The sequence below is a fragment of the Neoarius graeffei genome, chromosome 2 (assembly GCF_027579695.1).
Source record: "Neoarius graeffei isolate fNeoGra1 chromosome 2, fNeoGra1.pri, whole genome shotgun sequence".
NCBI classification, from domain to species: Eukaryota; Metazoa; Chordata; class Actinopteri; order Siluriformes; family Ariidae; genus Neoarius; species Neoarius graeffei.
Window position 1 is genome coordinate 46,901,446 of NC_083570.1, and position 15,572 is coordinate 46,917,017.

The 15,572-nt window shown below is 43.1% G+C and overlaps 2 protein-coding genes across 3 annotated transcripts in view; one reads left to right on the top strand and one right to left on the bottom strand.

Annotated features, from left to right (window-relative positions):
• Positions 1 to 13,604, bottom strand: part of slc38a4 (solute carrier family 38 member 4) — a 539,078-nt gene extending 525,474 nt beyond the window's left edge. Inside the window, exon 1 of the mRNA XM_060914352.1 lies at positions 13,601 to 13,604. The gene's annotated coding sequence lies outside the window, so the exon portion shown is untranslated. The remainder of the gene's footprint in view (positions 1 to 13,600) is intronic.
• Positions 1 to 15,572, top strand: part of ptn (pleiotrophin) — a 162,894-nt gene that overhangs the window by 83,287 nt on the left and 64,035 nt on the right. The gene's annotated exons all lie outside the window — the stretch shown is intronic.

Genomic DNA, 15,572 nt, shown 5'->3' on the forward strand with positions numbered 1-15,572 from the left:
TGGGAACTGCTGGTGGAGGTAATTCCTGATTTACCTGTCCCTTTGATACTAGGGAAGGACTATCCTGGTTTCCCTGCTGAGCTGCTGACACATCCAGAAAAGAACAGGCATCCCAGGCCAGACCAAAGGGCTCGATGGTGCTGCTCCATGGCTAGGAGGGTCCTCCTTGCAGAAGAGCTGGAGGATGCTGCAGCTGAGGGTGAGTCCTGCTTGACCAACAACCCCCTCTCTCATGTTTCAGCAGGTCACCTGAGAAGGAAACTTCATCCAGAAACAGAAGGACAATGATTGTCTTAAACACTGTTGGGGACAGGTGTGCCTCATAGAGGGTGAACCTTAGCAAGTTGGACTCCCCCTGCCACCAGTATAAATCCTCATCCAAAGAGGACTCCCTTACTACCACACCAACTGCCAGGGACAGCAGTGTGATCTCCTAGTGGTTCCCTAATCCAAGACAGACATTCTCACGCACCTTGCACGCACTCATCCCCTTGGGGGCCACCTGGGTGCCTGAAACACCCTTGCCAAACTGAGGGACCACTTCCACTGATCAGGAATGGAGTCAGAAGTAAAGAATTTCTGTCAGCGGTGCCCTCAGTGTCAGCACACTGACCCAGCTAAGCCTGCTTCTGTGTCACTCATCCTTCTGCCCATCATTAGTGTGCCTTTTGAGAGAGTGGGGATGGATCTGGTGGGTCCACTCCCCAAGTCAGCCTGGGAGCATGAATACATCCTCATCATCATTGACGATGCCACCCAATATCCTGAGGACAAGCCCATCTGCAAATCTACCTCCAAAAGCATTGCAAGGGAACTGGACCTTCTCTTCTCCTGCATGGGCCTCCTGAAAGACCTGCTAACAGACCAAGGTATACCATTTTTCTTCAAACTAATGTTTGAAGAAACATTAGTTTGCATTCTCAGCCATGCTGTCAGAGATCTTGAACATGAGGTGTATCTGAAATACAGAATGGATGGGTCTCTCTTTGACTTGCACCACCTAAATGCCAAGACAAAGACAGTCAAAAAGATGATACTGGAGGCACTCTTTGCTGATGACTGTGCCCTCATGGCCCACACAAAATCTGCCCTACAGCATATCGTTGATAAGTTTGCTGAGGCATCCCATCTCTTCGGGCTCACCGTCAGCTTGGGCAAGACAGAGGTGCTGTTCCAACCCAGTCCTCTTGCTACAGGACACCAGCCCTCCATTGCTATCAATGGAACAGAGCTGAAGACTGTGGAGGAGTTTAACTACCTCAGCAGCATCATCTCCAGTGACGGCTCCCTTGACAGAGAGATCAACGCCAGGATCTCCAAAGCCAGCCAGGCCCTGGGCAGGCTGCGAGTTCATGTGCTGAATCAACACAACATCCAGCAGTCCACCAAGCTCAAGGTGTACAAGACAATTGTGCTCACCAGCCTCCTCTACGATTGTGAGACCTGGACCCTGTACAGTCAGCACATTCGACTGCTTGAGTGCTTTCGCATGCATAGCCTGCGTTCAATCCTGGGCATCGACTGCTTGAGTGCTTTCACATGTATAGCCTGCGTTCAATCCTGGGCATCAAGTGGCAGGACAAGATTACAAATCTCGAGGTCTTGGACTGTGCTGAAATAACCAGCATTGAGGCCATGATCCTGAAAGTGCAACTGAGATGGACAGGGCACATCATTCACATGGATGACCACCGGATCCCAAAACAGCTCCTCTATGGCGAATTTTGCCAAGGCAAAAGGAAACAAGTAAGGCCAGTGAAATGCTTCAAAGACTGTGTCAAGGCTAACATCACTTATGCTGGCATAGCCCCAAAGCAGCTGGAGGAGTGTGTGCAGGATTGATCCAACTGGCGTGCCCTAACATGCCTTGCCCAGGAAAACTTTGAAGACAACCAGCGAGACAACATCACCATGGCGCATGCTAGGAGAAAGGCGGCAGCTGAGGCATCCAGTGATTCAGAACAGTTTTCCTGCCCTCACTGCGGACGTACTGTACATGCAGATCCTGCATCGGACTCCAGAGCCATCTGCGAGTCCACACCCGCACATAGACGTTATCATCAGATCCGATGGACCACCAGTGACAATGTTTGATATGAGCTGGCTGTTGCAGGTCAAACAGCTCCGAACCTCGAGAACCACCCCCAGACTGAAGGCCTCATTGAGCAGTTCAACACTAGAATTCCAGAAATTTTCATCCCAAACCAAAGTGAGTGACCCTTCTCTTACTTTCCACACAAGCTAACCTCTCCTTCTTCAACACAGTTATCACCTGTACTTATTTATATTATTATGCAAATGTTGAGCAGGTCAGTATGAGTGAAGCAGCACCTGACAAAGAGGAAAACTGTGTGTGCATGTGCTTCACATAAGCGCGATGCGCAGAATGTGTAACTTTCAAGGGAGACAGTATCAGATGATATACAATAAGTGTGTTTTTATGCAAGAATAAAACTGAATAAAATTTATTCAGATTTTGCTGTGAATGCATTAATTTTGTTTAAGACTGATGTATATATGCATGCTTTAGCATGTTTAGTGTGGTGTGGACAACAGAAAATAAGAATAGGTAAAAAATAAAAAGGTTATGAAATTCAAGTGTAGACTTAATTTGTACAGTCTACATGTCAGATTAAAAGTTTTTTTTTATCTATTCTTAGTTTCCCTCATTCAAAATTCAGTTCGCACTGATTAACATGAGCTAGTTCACATTCATAGTTCACAGTCCCAAAAATGAACTAGTCTAGTTCACGTTCATTTTTTAAAGAGCCACACCAAATCCAACGTGAAATTTTTGATCATGCAATTAAAAAAAATACATTTTCACCTACCATTAGAGCATTCTTGGTGTTTACTTTTTTTTTTTGATATAAGGAAATCAGTAGTGTCACAGGCAGTGCATCAGAGCGCATTGCCATAAGACAACACTGGTCAAGACAAGGAATATGCAAGAAAATCGAGATGGTCATGGAATAGTTTTCCAAGGTGCAATCCCAAAACATTGTAACACATTGTATTTCAGATCACAATAAGAAATTTAAATTTTTGCCTATTATCCCTACTTCTGTTGAGTGAACATCATTCACTCTCACCAGTGAACTACACTCACATTGTCATTTATTAGTTGCAAACTGATTTGTTCAGTTCACTAAAATTATGAGCATGTTCAATGAATGGTGCTCATTTACTGCATTCCTGCACAACACTCCTTATTTTTACACTGTCTGATACTGTCTCTCTTGAAATTAACATTAACACACACACACACACACACACACACACACACTATATATATATATATATATATATATATATATATATATATATATATATATACACACAAATTAGCATTCATTTTTGATTAATATCAATTGGATTTCACACAGTCTACACTTGAATTTTATATATTTTTGTTATTCTTATTTTCCATTGTCCACACTTTCCCCTTCACTAAATATGCTAAAACGTCATTGGAGTCATTTTTTTATTTACTCAGTTTTATTCTTTCATAAAAGCACACTTATTTTTACACTGTCTGATACTGTCTCTTTTGAATGGTAAACATTCTGTGCTAATGCATGTATTGTGCTTGTGTCAATCATGCATATACAAGTTTTTTTCCTCTTTATTAGGTGCTGCTTTGTTAAAACTGATAAGCGCTCAATATTTGCATAACAATATAAAAGTTGCATAGGTGATAACTGCACTGAAAAGGGAGGGGTGAGCTTGTGTAGGGAGAAGGGGGAGGTGTCACCCCCTATGGCTTGAGATGAAAATTCTTGGAGCCCTTGTGAATTCTAGTGTTAACCAGACCCTCAAAATAATGCTCAGAAGGGTGGTGGAAGAAGATGGGAGGAAGTGGGACCTCCTCCTTCTATGCCCTCTTCACTGTCAGCAAACCACCCCAGGTTTCTACTGATTTCACCTCTTTCAAGCACCTCTTCAGGAGAAGGCCCAGGGGCCTACATAATGTCACCAGAGATGCCTGGAAGAAGCAGCCCTTACTGTTCTGGATGGTAATTGAGTATATAAAAGAGATACAAGAGCGGATTGAGCAAGTTGTCCCCACTGTCAGACAATACATGCAGAAGGCTCGGACCACCCAGTCAAGACTTTACAACTGGCCAGCCCAGCAACTGGGCAAGTGAGTCCTGCTCCTGGTCCCCTCCACCAAAAGCAAATTCCTGGCTTCCTGGAACAGGCCCTTCACCATCACGGAGCAAGTGGGGGCCATCAACAGCCCCCTTTCTACAACAGCCCAGTAAGCGCTGAGATACTCAGCTATACCATATCAATCTGTTAAAATGCTGGATTGAACCCCAACCTATGCTCTCAGCTTTTGCCACTACTTCCTCAGATCCCCAGGGCAATGCAGCAAGGACCTGATTCCAGCCCAGCAACAGGAACTCAACAAGCTGGTGGACAAGTTTGGGGACATGTTCTTAGGAAAGCCAGGAAGGACCCACCTGAGACCTAGAAATCATCTGACCACAATACACTTTTCCACAGTGTGATTGTCCATCCCAGATACTTCCAAGCCAAGAGAAGTATGAACTGGCATTTGTGGATGTAACTCCATATTGTAGTGCTTGACAAAGCATTGCCAAAGTAATCCCGAGTCCATGTGGTTATATCAGCTATAGATGAATAACTGTTCTTGATGATGTGCTGTCTGATGGATTGGAGAGCACAGGTGTTCAGCTTAGTCTTGTGCCCTTGCCCTTTACACATTGAAATTTCTTCAGATTCTTTGAAGTGTTTAATGATATTACACACTGTAGAGGGTGAAATATCCAAATCCCTTTGCATCTTTCTTTGAAGAACATTGTTTTTCAACATTTCAATAATTTTCTCATGCATTTGTTGACAAACTGGAGATCCTCAGCCCATCTTTGTTCCTCAAAGACTAGGCCTTTCTTGGATACTGATTTTGTACCAAATTATGATTACAGTCACCTGTTGACATCACCTGTTTCAAATCACATCATTATTTATTTGTTATACCTCATTACTAGCCCTACATTTCTCCCATCCCAACTATTTTTGGAATGTGTTGCAAGCCTGAAATGCAGGAATGCATGTACAGTGGTGTTTGAAAGTTTGTGAACCCTTTAGAATTTTCTATATTTCTGCATAAATATGACCTAAAACATCATCAGATTTTCACACAAGTCCTAAAAGTAGATAAAGAGAACCCAGTTAAACAAATGAGACAAAAATATTATACTTGGTCATTTATTTATTGAGGAAAATGATCCAATATTACATATCTGTGAGTGGCAAAAGTATGTGAACCTCTAGGATTAGCAGTTAATTTGAAGGTGAAATTAGAATCAGGTGTTTTCAATCAATGGGATGAAAATCAGGTGTGAGTGGGCACCCTGTTTTATTTAAAGAACAGGGATCTATCAAAGTCTGATCTTCACAACACGCGTTTGTGGAAGTGTATCATAGCACAAACAAAGGAGATTTCTGAGGACCTCAGAAAAAGAGTTGTTGATGCTCATCAGGCTGGAAAAGCTTACAAAACCATCTCTAAAGAGTTTGGACTCCACCAATCCACAGTCAGACAGATTGTGTACAAATGGAGGAAATTCAAGACCATTGTTACCCTCCCCAGGAGTGGTCGACCAACAAAGATCACTCCAAGAGCAAGGCGTGTAATAGTCGGCAAGGTCACAAAGGACCTCAGGATAACTTTTAAGCAACTGAAGGCCTCTCTCACATTGGCTAATGTTAATGTTCATGAGTCCACCATCAGGAGAACACTGAACAACAATAGTGTGCATAGCAGATCTGCAAGGAGAAAACCACTGCTCTCCAAAAAGAACATTGCTGCTCGTCTGCAGTTTGCGAAAGATCACGTGGACAAGCCAGAAGGCTATTGGAAAAATGTTTTGTGGATGGATGAGACCAAAATAGAACTTTTCAGTTTAAATGAGAAGCATTATGTTTGAAGAAAGGAAAACACTGCATTCCAGCATAAGAACCTTATCCCATCTGTGAAACGTGGTGGTGGTAGTATCAAGATTTGGGTCTGTTTTGCTGCATCTGGGCCAGGACAGCTTGCCATCATTGATGGAACAATGAATTCTGACTTATATCGGTGAATTCTAAAGGAAAATGTCAGGACATCTGTCCATGAACTGAATCTCAAGAGAAGGTGGGTCATGCAGTAAGACAACAACCCTAAGCACACAAGTCGTTCTACCAAAGAATGGTTAAAGAAGAATAAAGTTAATGTTTTGGAATGGCCAAGTCAAAGTCCTGACCTTAATCCAATCGAAATGTTGTGGAAGGACCTGAAGCGAGCAGTTCAGGTGAAGAAACCCACCAACATCCCAGAGTTGAAGCTGTTCTGTATGGAGGAATGGGCTAAAATTCCTCCAAGCCAGTGTGCAGGACTGATCAACAGTTACTGGAAATGTTTAGTTGCAGTTATTGCTGCACAAGGGGGTCACACTAGATATTGAAAGCAAAGGTTCACATACTTTTGCCACTCACAGATATGTAATATTGGATCATTTTCCTCAATAAATAAATGAGCAAGTACAATATTTTTGTCTCATTTGTTTAACTGGGTTCTCTTTATCTACTTTTAGGACTTGTGTGAAAATCTGAGGATGTTTTAGGTCATATTTATGCAGAAATATGGACAATTCTAAAGGGTTCACAAACTTTCAAGCACCACTGTATATTAAAAATGAAATGAAGCTGACCAGACAAAACCTGAAATTTCTTGGGTTCATACCTAGTGCAATGAAATACAAGTCAAAGTAAATTTAGAAATCACTGCTTTCTTTTTTTATCTGCATTTTTCCATACCATCTCAACTTTTTCTGATTTGGGGTTGTAGATCTATCCATTGGTGCCTCATAGCTTCAGGGTTCTTAGTTCAATCCTGAGCTTGGGTCTGTGTGGAGCTTTTTGTGCATATTCTTCCCATGTTCACATGGGTTTCCTCTTGGTCTTCTGGCTTTCTGCCACTGTCCAAAAACATTCAGGCTATGCCAAATTTCCTTGGTGTGAATGAATGTGTGAATATGTGTACAAAGGGTGTCCTGCAATGGCCTGGTATCCCATTTGAGGTGTATTTTCCTGCCTTGTACCCACTGTTTCTGGAATTGGCTCCAGATTTAACATGACTCTGATTAGGATGAAGCGCTTACTGAAAAAAAATGAATGAATGAATGAATGAATGAATGTTAATATTTACAAACTTTCTGAATTACTTTAACTTTCACTGAATCCAACTGCTCTGATACCATATAGCATTTTCTACAGAAAGTGGGCAGAATTGATCACATCTATTTTTCTGATGAAATCTCAATGATATTTGTTTTACTTGTGTTTTTTTAACAACTAAAGGGAGTGTTCACATCAATTTTCAGACCTGACCCAATAATATTGTGGTCATTAAAAGGGTTTCAAAAAACAAAAAAAAACCTCAAACTCTCCTTTTGAAATGCTTGCATAGAGGAATTTGGTCTATTATGCCGCTTTTCCACTACAAACGCGGCTGAGCCGTGCCGTGCTGAGTCGAGCTGAGTCGAGCTGAGCGGGGCTGTTGGAGTTGCATTTCGACTACAACCGCGCTGAACCGTGCTGGCTGGAAGTGGGTGGACACATTGGGTGGAGTTAGCGAAAGTGGGTGGACGTCACGTGATGTCGTTAAGCAGCGCAAACAGTGACATCAGTGACAGTGGCGGAACAAGTCAGAGCCGGGCCGGGGGCGGGGCAAATGACCGGGCCCTTTATTAAAGCTTATCATAACATCATTTTAGGCTACAAAATGTCCGCAACTGCGGTGTTTACCAATTTCAACACTACCGGGTGCAACTATGTTATTTAGTACATCAAGTCCTTCAAACGAACATGTAACTCAGAAACAAAAAACATTAGGATACTGTACATGGCTCATAATAAAACATCAATAGCCTATACTGCGCACATTATTTGAAGGGCATACGAATGAGCGCTCAGAGGTTGCAACAGTGACAGGAAGAGTCAGAAATAAAAGGAGGGCGGTGCAAACCTCACTGAATGCACTGTGTTTACCAATTTCAACACTACGGGGTGCAACTATGTTATTTTGTACATTAAGTCCTTCAAACGAACATGTAACTCAGAAACAAAAAAACATTAGGCGACATACTGTACATGGCTCATAATAAAACATCAATAGCCTACTGCGCGCATTATTTGAAGGGCATACGACGAGCCTTGCGCTCCGCGAACTCGTGCACGATGCTCTGTATGTCACTGATTCAGTTATCTTTTAAGCGGTAGTCTCACGACCCGGATAGTAAACAATAAACATGGAGGACATGGAGTCGTTAGTGTTGCTGGTCTTGGTGCTGTGGCTTGTTGTCACCGACAACGCCAACAGATACTGGCAAGAGCGTATAGATGAGGCGAGGCGCATAAGGCTTCAGAAATTCTCGTAATTCGTAATTATTCTCCTTCCGGGTTTGCAGTGTTTACAGATCCCAGCGTGCTCGCGGGGCGTGTGTGGGCATGTGAGGACACTCCTCCTCACCAATCAGTGCACAGGGGAGTGTCTGCTCACGCCCCCAGCCTCACTCGGCACGGCTTGGCTCGCTTCAGCCCCACTCCAAAACGGTGCGAGTTTTAGGGGCTAAGCAGGGCTGAAACGAGCTGAGTCGTGCTGGTTTTTGGTAGTCGAAACGCGAGCCGTGTCGGGCTGAAGTGAGCTGAAGCGAGCTGAAGTGAGCTGAAAAAGGGTAGTGGAAAAGGGCCATTAGTAACATTCACCCAAGAAGTCTCACTATTACTTGTGTGTCCATAACAGTTCTTCAGTTCATCTACACATGCAGTCCATGGCAGTCCATTACATATTTCTTTTCATGAATGATGTGTACAACCCCGATTCCAAAAAAGTTGGGACAAAGTACAAATTGTAAATAAAAACGGAATGCAATGATGTGGAAGTTTCAAAATTCCACATTTTATTCAGAATAGAACATAGATGACATATAAAATGTTTAAGCTGAGAAAATCTCATCTTGTCTCATTATCTCATCTCATTATCTCTAGCCGCTTTATCCTTCTATAGGGTTGCAGGCAAGCTGGAGCCTATCCCAGCTGACTACGGGCGAAAGGCGGGGTACACCCTGGACAAGTCGCCAGGTCATCACAGGGCTGACACATAGACACAGACAACCATTCACACTCACATTCACACCTACGGTCAATTTAGAGTCACCAGTTAACCTAACCTGCATGTCTTTGGACTGTGGGGGAAACCAGAGCACCCGGAGGAAACCCATGCGGACACGGGGAGAACATGCAAACTCCGGACAGAAAGGCCCTCGCCAGCCACGGGGCTCGAACCCGGACCTTCTTGCTGTGAGGCGACAGCACAAACCACTACACCACCGTGCCGCCCAGCTGAGAAAATGTATAATTTAAAGAGAAAAATTAGGTGATTTTTAAATTTCATGACAACAACACATCTCAAAAAAGTTGGGACAAGGCCATGTTTACCACTGTGAGACATCCCCTTTTCTCTTTACAACAGTCTGTAAATGTCTGGGGACTGAGGAGACAAGTTGCTCAAGTTTAGAGATAGGAATGTTAACCCATCCTTGTCTAATGTAGGATTCTAGTTGCTCAACTGTCCTAGGTCTTTTTTGTCGTATCTTCCGTTTTATGATGCGCCAAATGTTTTCTATGGGTGAAAGATCTGGACTGCAGGCTGGCCAGTTCAGTACCCGGACCCTTCTTCTACGCAGCCATGATGCTGTAATTGATGCAGTATGTGGTTTGGCATTGTCATGTTAGAAAATGCAAGGTCTTCCCTGAAAGAGACGTTGTCTGGATGGGAGCATATGTTGCTCTAGAACCTGGATATACCTTTCAGCATTGATGGTGTCTTTCCAGATGTGTGAGCTGCCCATGCCACACGCACTAATGCAACCCCATACCATCAGAGATGCAGGCTTCTGAACTGAGCGCTGATAACAACTTGGGTCGTCCTTCTCTTTAATCCGAATGACACGGCGTCCCTGATTTCCATAAAGAACTTCAAATTTTGATTCATCTGACCACAGAACAGTTTTCCACTTCGCCACAGTGCATTTTAAATGAGCCTTGGCCCAGAGAAGACGTCTGCGCTTCTGGATCATGTTTAGATACAGCTTCTTCTTTGAACTATAGAGTTTTAGCTGGCAACGGCGGATGGCACGGTGAATTGTGTTCACAGATAATGTTCTCTGGAAATATTCCTGAGCCCATTTTGTGATTTCCGATACAGAAGCATGCCTGTATGTGATGCAGTGCCGTCTAAGGGCCCAAAGATCACAGGCAGCCAGTATGGTTTTCCGGCCTTGACCCTTACACACAGAGATTCTTCCAGATTCTCTGAATCTTTTGATGATATTATGCACTGTAGATGATGATATGTTCAAACTCTTTGCAGTTTTACACTGTCGGACTCCTTTCTGATATCGCTCCACTGTTTGTCGACGCAGAATTAGGGGGATTGGTGATCCTCTTCCCATCTTTACTTCTGAGAGCCGCTGCCACTCCAAGATGCTCTTTTTATACCCAGTCATGTTAATGACCTATTGCCAGTTGACCTAATGAGTTGCAATTTGGTCCTCCAGCTGTTCCTTTTTTGTACCTTTAACTTTTCCAGCCTCTTATTGCCCCTGTCCCAACTTTTTTGAGATGTGTTGCTGTCATGAAATTTCAAATGAGCCAATATTTGGCATGAAATTTCAAAATGTCTCACTTTCGACATTTGATATGTTGTCTATGTTCTATTGTGAATACAATATCAGTTTTTGAGATTTGTAAATTATTGCATTCCGTTTTTATTTACAATTTGTACTTTGTCCGAACTTTTTTGGAATTGGGGTTGTACATTATTTGAAGTGATTGTTACATTATAATGAACAGAATATTTTTATCTAATTTTTAGAAAATGTATTCATTTGTACTGTAGCTGTTGAGCTCAATGTCAAATGATCCCTATTTATTTACAGCCTTCCTGAATAATGATGTCAAGTTCGTCACATAAATCTAACTTCCTACACCAAAGTAGCAATAACAGAAGCCAAGAATATGAGCAATACAAGTTACTTTAAGGTTAATAAACTTCCATTTTTCACCAGCTCAGCTTGCAAATATGCAATTGCCATCACACACACACACACACACACACACACACACACACACACACACACACAAATTCATTTCAGTAAGCACTTTATTCTAGGCTTGTAGTACTCAAGTCCAGGACTTGGACTCAAGTCCGACTCGTGCCCTAATTTTAAGGACTCGTGACTTGACTTGGACTTGAGCACTGATGACTCGGACTTGGACTCGGACTCATGCATTAACTGCATTCGGACTCGTAAATTGGAGACGAGGACTCAGATTTTTTCTTTATTTTTTGTAACATGCCATAATAATTTGGCATAAGATATTTATATCTCCATTAATTTTTGTACTCATTTTGTGCAAGAGTGTCACACCTGCGTGCCTTGGCGTGTGCATCAGATAGACTATCAGGCACACACTGGACAGTGCGCCCGCCAAGCGGACTCTCGCATGCGCACCGGAAACAACTCGCACCTGCACAGGATTAAGGCGCAATCAGCACACCTATATAAAAACTGTGAAGACACACTTACTTTGCGAAGTATTGGGTTGTGTTGCTGGTATATTACCGAGCCTTATTTCCCTGTTTGATTTCGTGATCCCTGATTTCCTGTTTCTCGTCTTTGATTCTGTCTAGTCTATGATAGTCTGTTTGTGCCTTGCTCAACCTATTGCTGTTATGTTTTATGTTGTCCTTAATCCATTAATTAGGACTCTGAATTTAATCACGGACACCAAGTTTCAACTCACTGCATTTTACTTGTGGAATCATTTGTGTACATCTGTGTTACACTGGTAATGCTCCCCAATTATACACTCAACATAAGGTTCCTCTTAAAGGGATAGCATTCTGTTCAGGACATGACACCCCCCCCCCCCCCCCCCCCTTTACTTGGACATAAACTTTATCCAATAAACATATTTATTTTCAAAGGAATTTTCTCAGTTACTTGCACTAACTTAACCAAAATTCTCAGTAACCTACTTTATGTCTGTCTTCATGTAAGAAAATCATCCTCAGTATTCAAACACTTGTAACATATCTGCAACTCATTTGTAACTCATCTGCTTAAGTATAGCAAACATTCACATTGACTAACAGCAGTCACTAATCTCAATCAGAACATGTGACCTAAGTAGTAATAAAGTCTTTCAGCCTCCCTGGTGGTTTTCTTTGGTGCTGAGGTCTAAGAAGAGGTGTTGGAGGACTGCTGTGTTCAGTTGGCATAATAGCACAGGAGTCAATAGCTGCTTGTGGCTCCAGGTTTAATCCAACATCACCGGTCTCCATTTCCTCTGTTCCTTGTTGGTCTGTGATATACTTCTTCACACTGGTTGTATTCCGGCTCTACTAGGCTCCGGTAGGTGAGTCCACCGTTACTTTGTTTCCATTCTTACTGATTACTGTATGTGGTGTTTTGTTGAATGGTGTAGTGAACTTATCCACTTTCTCTTGTCTTACCAGGACTTTATCTCCCACATCCACGTCTGAATATTCTGCTTTTCTCTGCTCATCAGCATATAGCTTGTATCTCCCTTTCTGTTCAGCATCTTTATCGGTCACTTCCAGGTCCATGTGTGCAGATGTGATTTCAGGCAACTTGCCCCTCATCTTTCTGTTGAACAAAAGTTCTGCTGGACTCTTCCCTATTGTGCTGTGCACAATTCCTCTGTACACAGTGACATATCGCCTGAGCTCTTTCTGCCAGTCCAATCCATCTGACTGTGCAATTCGGATGCGTTTCATGATTGAAGCGTTCTGGTGCTCCACTTCACTATTCGCTTGAGCCCATTTAGGCGTTGTCCTGAGATGTACGATTGCGTTCTCAGCACAGTAATCTTTGAACTCATCTGACTTGAATTGTGGTCCATTATCAGATTTTAGTGTCACAGGTAGTCCATGTCGGCTGAATATTGACTCAAGACTGTCAATCACTTTCTCAGTTGTTGTTGAGGTAAGTACATCATAATCATAGTATCTGCTGTGGTAATCTACTACAACTAGTATCGAATGTTTTGATGGCAGTGGCCCTAGCAAGTCTACAGCTAAATCTTGCCACAATCCATCAGGCAGTGGTGTAGGCCTTAGAGGTTCAGGTGCATCTGGTCGTGATGTGATCTGGCACCCGTGACATGCTCTGCAGTGTCTTTCTGCAGCCTTGTCTATACCTGGCCACCATACTTTGCTTCTCAGATGTTGTTTAGTTCCTACAACTCCTAAATGTCCCTCATGTGCAAGCATGAGTGCTCTTGCACGTAAAGCTTGTGGTAGCACTATACGTGTACCCCGCAGCACAATGTAGCCAATTACACATAGTTCATTACTTGTGGGTGCATATGACATGCATTTTTCAAACCTTCCCGTTTGTATACCATTTCCTACCTCAATCAGCTCTGAATCAATCTTTAAAGCTTCCTCCGCTTTTCTGGTTGGCAAGGCTTTGGGAGTGGCATTCACAGCAACGAACCTCACATATTCTTCTGATGCATGCACATGTTGTTCTCTCATGGCTATCTTGCCCAACAGGTGTGACAATGGGTCAGTGATGTTTGTCTTCCCTGGCACATGAACGACTTTGAAGTCATATGGCTGTAAACGTAACACTCATCTCTCCACATGGGCACAAGGTTTTGATCATGGGCTGTAGATTGACTCCAATGGTTTGTGATCAGTGACAAGCTCAAACTATCTGCCATACACATAGGGATGAAGTCTTTCACAGGCCCACACCAGAGCTAAAGCTTCTCTCTCTGTTTGAGAGTACCTTCTCTCACAGTCACTCAGGGTTCTGCTCACATAGCAAATATGAACCATCTTGCCCTTCTGACATTGCACAAGCATGGCGCCGAGTCCCACTGGGCTCGCGTCAGCAATCACTCTTATTGGTGCATCCTTATCAAAATATGCTAAAGTTCCAGCTTTTGCTAGTCCATCTTTGAGCGCACTGAATGCTCTTCTTTGCTCTGGACCGAACACAAACATAATGGCTCTGCCACAGTTGCAAAATCTGGAATGAAATGGCTGCTGTAGCAGGCAAGTCCTAGAAAGCTCCTCACCTCTGAGGCATTTTCAGGCTCCCTGGCTTCCACTATTGCTCTTATTCTTTCTTCCGTAGGCCCAATTCCTTTCTTTGTCAGCAGAATTCCCATGAAGACTAGGCAATCCATGTTAAGTTCACACTTTTCAGGATTCAGTGTAAGTTCACACTCATGAAGGTGCTTTAGGACAGCATATAGATGCTGGTCATGTGTTTTCTGGTCTGCAGCATGCACAATGATGTCATCAGAGATGTTTTCAACTCCCTCTACGACCGCTAATGCAGATGCAACTTCGTGTTGGTACTGCTCACTGGCTGAAGACACTCCAAAAATCAGTCACTTATATCTGTAGACTCCATTGTGGACAGCAAATGTTGTGATCTGACGTGAGGCTGGTGTCAGCTCCAGCTGGTGATATCCCCACTTGAGATCCAGTTTGCTGTGTACACTGTTGACCCATTCATGCCTTGCAGAATTTCATCAACTGTCGGTATGGGGTATCATTCTCTGACAATGGTACGGTTAGCCTGGCGCATGTCAAGGCACAACCTAATTTCAGAGTTTGCTTTTGGCACGATTACCACGGGGTTGACCCATGGAGTAGGACCATTCACTGCCTCAATAATGTCCATATCTAGCAGTTCTTTTATCTTCCTCTCAACAGATTCTCTCAAGTTGAACGGTATCCGCCTTAAGGGCTGCGCTACTGGCTGAACATCTGGATTAATGTGGAGACTGATTTGCTTAGTTTTCAGCTTTCCCACACCTTTGAAGATGTTCAGGGTATTGTGCCAGTACTGATTGCTTTAAATCTGCTACTACGGCAATGTCCGTGCCAATTTTTAGTACCCCCAGCTTTCCTGCTGTCTCTTTTCCTACTAGTGGCTCACCATTCCCTTTAATGACAATGAATTCTGCATATTCAGTTACATTCCCTATCTTAGCCTCACACTTGAAACTATGTTACATGTTGCTCCGGAGTCTATCAGCATCTTTACATCAACTCCTCCCAGACACACATTCAGTCTATTTTGCACTGAGTCATCCTTCACCAAGAATGCATAGTATGTTTGTTCTTCCACATTACTGATAGTCTGTTTGTTCGGTTTTTTAGTCCTGCATACTTTGGAAAAGTGGTCTTTGCCATAACATTTGTGGCATGTCCAGCTACAGGCAAGACATTTTGGATCTTTCCCAAAGTGGTCTGTGTTCCCACACCTATAGCAACTTTGTTCAGACTTACTTTTTTGTTGGTTTTTTAGCCCACTGAGTTTTGCTTTATTATTTTTCTGACTTATTCGATTCACATGTTCTGTTTTGGCACTTTTGGCCTCTTCCCCTGTTTTCCTGGACATCTGTTCCTCAATCCTTTCACAGCGCAATGCAACCTCCAGTGCGCGAGCTAG